The sequence below is a fragment of the Berghia stephanieae genome, chromosome 10 (genome assembly GCF_034508935.2).
Source record: "Berghia stephanieae isolate SIO BIC M18660-M18661 chromosome 10, UCSD_Bste_1.3, whole genome shotgun sequence".
Taxonomy (NCBI): domain Eukaryota; kingdom Metazoa; phylum Mollusca; class Gastropoda; order Nudibranchia; family Aeolidiidae; genus Berghia; species Berghia stephanieae.
This window is the reverse complement of record NC_088369.1, coordinates 42,818,471-42,827,741: the sequence shown is the minus strand read 5'-3', so window position 1 is coordinate 42,827,741 and position 9,271 is coordinate 42,818,471. Positions and strand designations below refer to the sequence as shown.

At 38.1% G+C, this 9,271-nt stretch overlaps 1 long non-coding RNA gene across 2 annotated transcripts in view; it reads left to right on the top strand.

The window, feature by feature from the left end:
• Positions 1-7,171: 7,171 nt before the first annotated feature.
• Positions 7,172-9,271, top strand: part of LOC144981170 (uncharacterized) — a 4,719-nt gene continuing 2,619 nt past the window's right edge. The window contains exons 1-2 of one of the 2 annotated variants that reach the window (XR_013647038.1): positions 7,172-7,390; positions 7,743-7,916. This is a non-coding gene — a long non-coding RNA (uncharacterized LOC144981170). The other variant, XR_013647039.1, reaches the window with a different exon arrangement.

Below are 9,271 nucleotides of genomic sequence, written 5' to 3'. Positions count from 1 at the left end.
TCTCCCACGAGCTTAAAAGCGTATCCAGAGGGAAAAAAAAAACAATTATAAATCTGATTTTGTTTTGACTTTTACAAATTCTGATCACAAGACATATGAAATATTCTAGCCAGCATGAAGAGTAAAAAGTAACATTTTTTTTGTTTAGAACCACGATGGCCGCCATTGCTGGGCGACGTGACACCAGACTGTGGAATCCAATTTGGGGGATATCAACCCCGAATCGTCATGTCTTTTAAAAGAAATAGCCGTGTATACAGTTAGTTGGAGATAAAGATAAAGGGAGAAATCTGACTCATGAATGAACAACACAAAACAAACGACGTTTCGGCCCTTGGCCTTTATCAAGTTAGTTATACAGTTAGTTGTATATAGGCGAGAAGTGCTTAGTAACATAATTTATATTCTGAGACAACACACTATTGTTGATTATAAGGGATTTAAATAAAATGGCGGATTAATTTTTGGCAAATGGCGCAGGTGAAGTAGGATAAAGTTGGCGGATTTGGCAAATTTCTGGCATAAAGTTGGCGGAATTTTTTGTAAAGGTACCTGGCAACACTGTTCAGCGTTCAGCATTTGTGACCCTTCTCCTCAAAACGGTATTAAGTCGGGTTGGTTAAGATGTTGAAAATTGCATTTATAGCTAGAAATATCAGACTTGTGTTGAGTTTGTATGTTTTACTGAGGAGAATGGATACCATATTTTAGGGTGCTAATGCCAACAATTTGGTTTGACAAAGTGCCAAATGCTGACCTTTGGACAAGAACAAACCAAGAACAAATGGATGCCCAGGTCAGACGCAGAAAGTGGAGATGGGTTGGCCATACCCTGCGGAAAGAGCCCTGCAATATAACCAAGCAGGCTCTCGAATGAAACCCACAGGCAAGAGGAAACGGGGCCGTCCAAAACAGACGTGGAGGAGAAGCCTTCACCAAGATTTGATCGTCCCAAATCTTACCTGGACTGAGGCAAAGGTCTGTGCCAAGGACAGAAGAAAATGAAAGAGTGCTGTTGAGGCCCTATGATCCACCAGGAGGTTAGAGGCATAAGTCAAGTAAGTAAGTCAATGCCAATCCAACAATTTAAATTTTTGACCAGTTTAACATCTAATTCAGATTTTAAGCATCTGGTTCGTTCAGACATAATACCGTTTTGAGACGATGGGTCACATTTAAAGAAATGAAAATGGTGAAGGCATGGTGCGTTTTTTCTCGTGTTGTTCCTGTTTATCGTCACGCCTGCACCTTCAAACTCTCTCCCAATGACGGCTGCTCTGTGTAGTCCTGATTGTGATTTAGTCAAAAATCCCCAAGATTTGAATATGAGTAGAAAATACATAAAATCAAATTATTGTCTTGTCTTTTTTTTACATCTAGTATCAAAATCGACATAATAATATGACCTATGACATGTAACTCTATCTTCGCAGTGTGTGTGCGATGTGTGAAAACGTCAGTCACTGACCAGGCGCGTTGATTTTGCTGATCTTTCATTGACTGTATGCGTTTACGTAAAATACTCAGAATATCTGGTCGCCAGATTAAAACAATATATTAAAACTACGTGTAACTTTAAACATTTAGCTTTTAGTGGGAGAGGAAATAGGAAGAAGACGATGGAGGTGGATTGGACACACGCTTAGAAAGAACGACTCAACTATAACAAAGAAAGTATTGGACTGGAACCCTCAGGGCAGAAGATCAAAGGGAAGGCCACGAGGAACATGGAGAAGAATTAAAGAAGCTGATATACAGAGAAGTGGTAAGACCTGGAATGAGATTTTAAAAAAGTTAGCTCAGGATAGAGAAGGATGGAGACTGTTTGTCTGTGGCCTATACCCTGACCCAGGGTGAAAAAGGCAATGATGATTGTTCGGAGGTCCACAGTGAGCAAATTGGGGGTTAATATTCTTGCCCATGGACAAAAAAAAAATGCCTGAAGCGGGGTTCGAACTCGGGATCTTCCGGATCACAGTGCAATGCCTTATCCACTCGGCCACTTATCTATATATATATATATATATATATATATATATATATATATATATATATATATATATATATATATATATATATATGTATATTCACCAGTTCTGCTGGCCAAAACAGTTGAATCTGACACGTAATATAATATGTAACCTCGAACTCGAGACTAAAATTATAATAATATCGCGAAGGAAAACTTATGGGGCTTTTCCGTACATGGATTTTCAATGTCAGGTCGGTAAACACAGCATTGACGTATTGATGGTATGGGTTTAAAGTAAAATACGCGGCATTTCTGCCCACCATGTCATTTGTACAAATACAAAACAAACAATGAAAATAAATGGATTGAAAACAAAACTATTTGTAAACTTAATAGTTTATAGTCTATAGTTTATAGATAATTTAGCAAAAAGTGATCACCCAACTAAAGACAGAAAGCTGCGAAGATCTGAGCCAAATTCAAATAAGCTACAAATACAGATAGTGTGCGCTTGGCTAAGGAGCTCACAACATTGCCATCCGGAAGTATAACGGCCCAACACACAAAACTTTTTGTAACCATGATCGTTTCTAGTCAGGTTAATGCAGTTTAGTGAGAATTACCCATAAACGCGGGTGGAAAAAAAAAAACAACAAAGACCCGTGTGACGTCGACTTCGAACTATCTATAGATAGTTCGAAGATGACGTCACTCAGGCCTTTGTTATTGTTTTTGCCATCCGCGTTTGTGAGTTGTTCTCACTAAACTGTATTAACCAGACTATAAAAGTTCATGGTTACACAGAGTTTATGTGTTGGTCCGTAATAAGATACTTCCGGATGGCAATGTTGTGAACTCCTTGGCCAAGCGCATTCTATCTATACATGAGCGAGAGTATGTTTACCAACTTGACACAGTCTAACATAGATACACATCGTCTGCTATAAAACCTCATTGCCACTAAATAACGCCCCCGTCTCTGTATTTCAGTCTCAGCTATAACGTCTATAATCTATAGTCATCAGTATTAGAGGGAGATTCGTGAAAGCTAATAACAGATCTAGCGTTTTTAAATGATAACAAAGATCTGAACTTTATTCAGTGTTATCGACACAAAAAGAGAAAGGCTTAAATAAAATGAAATAAAAGACTGTTTCCAATCTGTGTACATTCACCCAACCGACTGTAAATTTGTGACGTCATTATACATGTTTCTGTTGTTAACAAGCCCTTTGCTCATCATCATCCATCGTGGCTGGCGCTCTTGAGCACGTTGCCGGTCAGCTGTCTCCACGAATCACGATCCTCTGCGGTGCGCATGAAATCTATGTTTCTTTTAAAATCTCATTTGGCCATTCTTAGGTTATTTAAATAAGTCATTCTTCGTCTTCCTCTAGCTCTCTTTCCCTCGATCATCCCAGATGTTACCAACTTTTCTATTCCGTCTCTTCTCCACACATATCCCAGAAACCGTAACTGCCTCTTTCTGATGGTATCGATCAATATTCTCCCCCTTCTCACCTTCTCCAACACTTCCTCGTTCGTATACCTGTCTGTCCATGCTAGCCTCAACATTCTTCTATACACCCACATCTCAAATGCCTCTAACCTCCTCGTACATTCTTTGTCAAGCGCCCACGTTTCACAACCGTATAAAATGGTACTTATAACAATGTTTCTACTACTTTCATTCTGGTCTTCAACTTTAGGTTGTTGTTTGACACAACTGGTCGCATTTTATGGAACACGTTTTTTTTGCTATTGCTATTCTTTGTTTTATATCCTCTATGTCAGGTGCAGCATGGGTAATGATAGTGCCTAAATATTTAAATTTCATTACTTGTTTGATGGTCTCTCCTTTGCTTGACAAGAGGAAGATCGTGTTGTTGTCATTCTTTGAGACCACCATGCATTCGGTTTTCTTAACATTTAGTTTCAGGCCCATCTCTTCACTTTTGCACAAAAGTATATCTAAAATTTTTTGCACGTGTTCTGGAGAGTATGCCATCAGAGTACCATCATCTGCATATCTTATGCTATTCATATTCTGCCTCCAAAGCCGACGCCTTTCATATCTTCAATTTCTTTAAATATTGTTTCACTATATATGTCAAAAAGGTCTTGTGATAAGATGCAACCTTGTATTACTCCTTCTCGATGTTAACGAAGTCCGATGTTTCATTATCAAGTTTGACACACGCTGTTTGATTCCAGTATAAGTTTTTCACAAGATGAAGGTCTTTACTCTCTACACCGATCTTTTCTTAGATTTTGAATAGCGTTTCGTGCTGTACTGAATCAAAAGCTTTGGAATAATCAACGAAGCATAGATAAAGTGATTTTTGTTTTTTGATTGGCCGTTGCATTATTGTTTTCAATGTAAAGAGTGCAATCACCGTACCTTTTTCTTTAACAAAACCAAACTGCTCGTCACTTATCTCTGGAATTAGGCAATTCACCCATTTCGTATATGACATTAAAGGCTTTTGTCAGAATGTTTTTCCCCAGATCGTCGAGGGAGTCAATCAATTCTATTGAGAAACTATCTTGGCCTGCCGCTTTCCAGCACAGCTGGTGGGCAATTGACAAAAGAGAATATATTATCGAAATGTTGTGATTTCTATTGAGTGTTACTACGTATTTGTATGCTTCACAGAGGATGCACCCCATGGCTTGCTCTGGAAACCAAAGTACCTTCTAGTTAAATGCCCAATCGAGAATGTAGGCTGAATAGAAACGTTTTGGTTCTTTTTGTTTTGTGTGTGTTCTTTTTGTGGGCTTTTTTGTATGTGTGGCGTGACCTGATTGCGGAGTAATTTATGTATTGTCAAGAAGAACATTGTTAAACTGAATGGAAACATTAAAATAAGCCTATATGTCTATTATGCATATCAAGAAATAGTTTTTAATTCGGAAAATTGGGAAACCTTTTCAACTAGGGATGTTTTGCTTGAAAACAAGCATTTCTCAATAACATTTGGTATTCTACTCAGCAAGTGGTTAACAATCATTAAAACGTATCGGAACATTTCATGATCATTACTGACAATGTGTCCAAGTATAACACCATGCCCCCTACACACCTAACGACGTTCTACCGGCCGGTATACCGGTAACGGTAAACCGTTTTGCCCATCAATATCAAAAATATCACTCTGATCTTAAAACTAAATAAAAAGTAATTTTGTTCATAAGCATTATCTAAATCGAGGCGTGCATGAACATTTTGAATTTGGACCTGCTGAGTTCAAATATGTAATTAGTTTTAAGGTCGGAGTGATATTCTTGATATTGATGGGCTAAACGGTTTACCGTTACCGGTTTACGGCCGGTAGAACGTTAGGTGTGTAGGTGGCAATATACGTTGAGTTACATTTCGAGATTCTGTCTTTGAAAATTAATAAGACAAAAAAAAATCAAAATCAAAATAGAGAATACCATCAGTATCATTCTATCTAGTATAGAGAATGAGATTAACGGAAGAGTAGCGTCCCTTGATTGGACGTCACCGGCGGAGAAGTTATTTGTAAACAAACCAACTACAAGCCAAGCGCTCAAAATACAAAATTTATTATTAATATTTCTGTACAAAAATGAATATCATAATCAACGTTATGCATTTTTGTACAGAAATATGAATAATAAATTTTGTATTTGGAGCGTATTGCTTGTAGTTGGTTTGTTTACAAATAACTTCTTCTCCGGTGACGTCCAATCAAGGGACGCTACTCTTCCGCTAATCTCATTCCCTATTGTTTCTGTTATTTGTCACAATACTAGATCATTCTGACTGTTAGCCGATGAAGGCGTCAAACGGATGTCCGTTTTGTATAGAATCCAAGCAAGACGCTATTTCTGTGAGTAAAACTAACGGAAAGGTGATAAAGATATCAAATTAAAGAAATTAAGGAGCAGGCAACGTTATAAGATAAAGATCTGAACAAGTGTGTATGAAAGTTGCCAGACAAAGCAAGAAAGAAAAATAGAAGATTTAAAAAAAACTTGAACCTTCCGATTCGAAGGTTAGTGTCATACCACAAGGATAAAGGAAAGTGTCTAAACGTCCATATCATTAGAAAACTAAAGAGAATATTAAATTCAAATCAACAAAGATTCTTTAAAAAATTGTATTGGTCTCAAGATTAGTGAAGAGAAGACAAACCTACTGCACTTAACTGCCAAACAAGAAGCACAAATCACCATCTCTGGCACAGCAATAGAAGATGTCAGGGAATTTACATACCTTGGCAGCAAAATCAGTCAGTCGGGTGGAACTGACGAAGACATCATCGCTAGAATCAAGAAGGCGCGCCATGCCTTTGCAATATTGAGACCAATATGGAAAGCGTCCAGCATGTCCACAAACTCCAAGCTTAAAATATTTAACACTAATGTCAAAGCAGTTCTGCTCCATGGGTCAGAGACTTGGCGAAAAACCTTGACCACATCAGCCAAGATACAAACTTTTGTCAATCGCTGTCTTCGACAAATACTCAGGTTGAAATGGTTTGACAAAGTGCCAAATGCTGACCTTTGGACAAGAACAAACCAAGAACAAATGGATGTCCAGGTCAGACGCAGAAAGTGGCGATGGGTTGGCCATTACCTGCGGAAAGAGCCGTGTAATATAACCACAGGCTCTCGAATGAAACCCACAGGGCAAGAGGAAACGGAGTCGTCCAAAACAGACTTAGAGGAGAAGCCTTCACCAAGATTTGTGCATCTCCAATCTTACCTTGAGTGAGGCAAAGGTCTGTGCCAAGGACAGAAGAAGATGGAAGAGATACTGTTGAGGCCCTATGCTCCGCCAGGGGCCACAAGTCATTAGTCAGTCAAGTAATTCATTACCAAATTGCTGACACTCAAAGTAGAGATTTTATTTGTTAAGTCATAAAGTACGAATTGAAAAAAAAATCGTTCCATCTGGCCTGCGGCTGGTGGCAGTGTATTGTAGGCATGTATGTATAGATAAATATTGAAGTGCCTGTACCTAGTGAAAAGTGGAGAAGCGTTTTGAAAAATGCGAAGTATCTATGTATATTGAAACAATCGTCTAAATCGGGAAACCTGCCATATTGGGACAGTTTACTTTGCAACAAACTGTTCCCGCTTACAGAGTTCTCGTTAATTGATAATTGATAAAGACAGAAGTTATACTCACCCAATTTCCAATGTGGAAGAACTGTTCAAGAGATTTTGTCTAAATAAAATGGAGAAAGTTATGAAGGATGGCGATCACCTCCTTCTCAAATATATTCTACACGAGGAGCCGTCGCCTTATATATATAAAAGCAAAGACAAAACGTCACCTTAATTCATTTTTGTCACATGGTGTTCGAATTTTTAACGCCCAACTGTGATCTAAATTAAATACTATCTTTTAAATATACATTCACAAGTTCGGACTAAAGGCCAGAGGTATGGCCTATCTCAATTTATCAAATTAATATGTAAAGTGTTGCTATTGGTTCTTGGTTGTATATTTTTACATGCTTGTACACACACACACACACACACACACACACACACACACACACTATATATATATATATATATATATATATATATATATTGTGTTTATACATTTTTATGCATGCCACTTCTGTAAACGAATTTCAATTTTATTTGGATGAATAAAGTATATATATTATATTACAATTATATATTATTATTATTAGCAAATTAATGATAACTAATAATAATCGTTGAAGCGTGTCAAACAATAAACTTATTGAATAATAACTACGTTCTAAATCTCGCCCTGATTTAGGTACCTTCGTATAGGTTTTGAAAACAGAAGTTTAGATTAAAAATGGAGAAGGCAAGTTGTGTTTTTCTAGTGTTGTTGCTGTTAGTTGTGACACCCGTGCCTTCTGACACTCTTCCAATGATGAAGGCGTTGTGTCCCAAGTGTTTGGAGCAAAAAAACAGCGGGGTTGTTGCTGTAAGTAAAACGCTATGCTATTAGTATTCTTATGTCTTTAAGTGAGTAAAAAAATGTATATATATATCTGTACATGATATCTATAACCATAATTCTAATTTGTTTTTATTTTTTTTTTGTTTTTAAGGGTTTTACGGCGCTTGCAACACATTTAGGTTATATCAGCGCCAGTAAAAAGGAAGAAAATGGGATAGTAAAAAGTTCGAGAACTACAATTGAAGCATCCAAGAGAAAGCAAGACATAGGGGAACTGGGAACAAATAGGGATCAGATGTAGATTCTAAGAGCATAACACCAATGTACTTAGTTTGAGATCACCTACAAGTCTCATCCGGACACAAGAACAAAGTCCAACCAAGAGGAATACACTCAAATGCTTACAGTATACATTAAAAAATAACAAATATACTAATACATAACAGAGAGATGATTTACATGGAAAAAAATATCATCTCCCAAAACAATAACTATGCATTTGACTGTTTCCATCCCAGAGGACCCCGACCAGGGCCAGGAAAAAAAACTAAGTAATCTCATTCCAAGACAAAGACAGAAAGCATGTTGGAAAACAGATATAAGGGGATAGAAGACACAGCAAGTACCTCGCTGCCCACTATGGGAGGTCAGGATCCCCACCCAGATATAAGGGGATAGAAGACACAGCAAGTACCTCCCTGCCCGCTATGGGAGGTCAGGATCCCCACCCAGATATAAGGGGATAGAAGACACAGCAAGTACCTCCCTGCCCGCTATGGGAGGTCAGGGTCCCCACCCAGATATAAGGGGATAGAAGACACAGCAAGTACCTCCCTGCCCGCTATGGGAGGTCAGGATCCCCACCCAGATAATAATTCTAATTGCTTTTTTTTCTTTTTTTTTTTTTTTTTTTTTGCCAAAATGAACTAGGGGCAAAAGGGGCATCGTAGCTCAGCGGTACGGTTTTTGCTTCGTTCATGAAAGGTACCGAGTTCGATCACCCGCCGCTGCGCTGTGTAGCCTTGAGCAAGTCACCTCGCCCTAGCTCAATTTGTGGCGCTGCACTGCGGCTGACGTCTGAGTTATTCCAGTCTTTCCTTGGAATAGACCCTAGAGACAAATTTCTCCCGTGGAATGAATGAAGGGAATTTCATTAAAAATTTTTTAAAACTATATACAGCGCACATTTTCGTGATTAGTTTTCACTAAATTATATTAGAATATAATCGATCAAGACAACACACATTTGTGTTTGTGTGTGTGTGTGTGTGTGTGTGTGTGTGTAGTTATCCGGCTGGCGGATATTGTGAGTAATTTACCAAAACCAATAGCACCAATACCGTGTAGTTTTTTTAAACATGCATTGTCATAGTTTATAT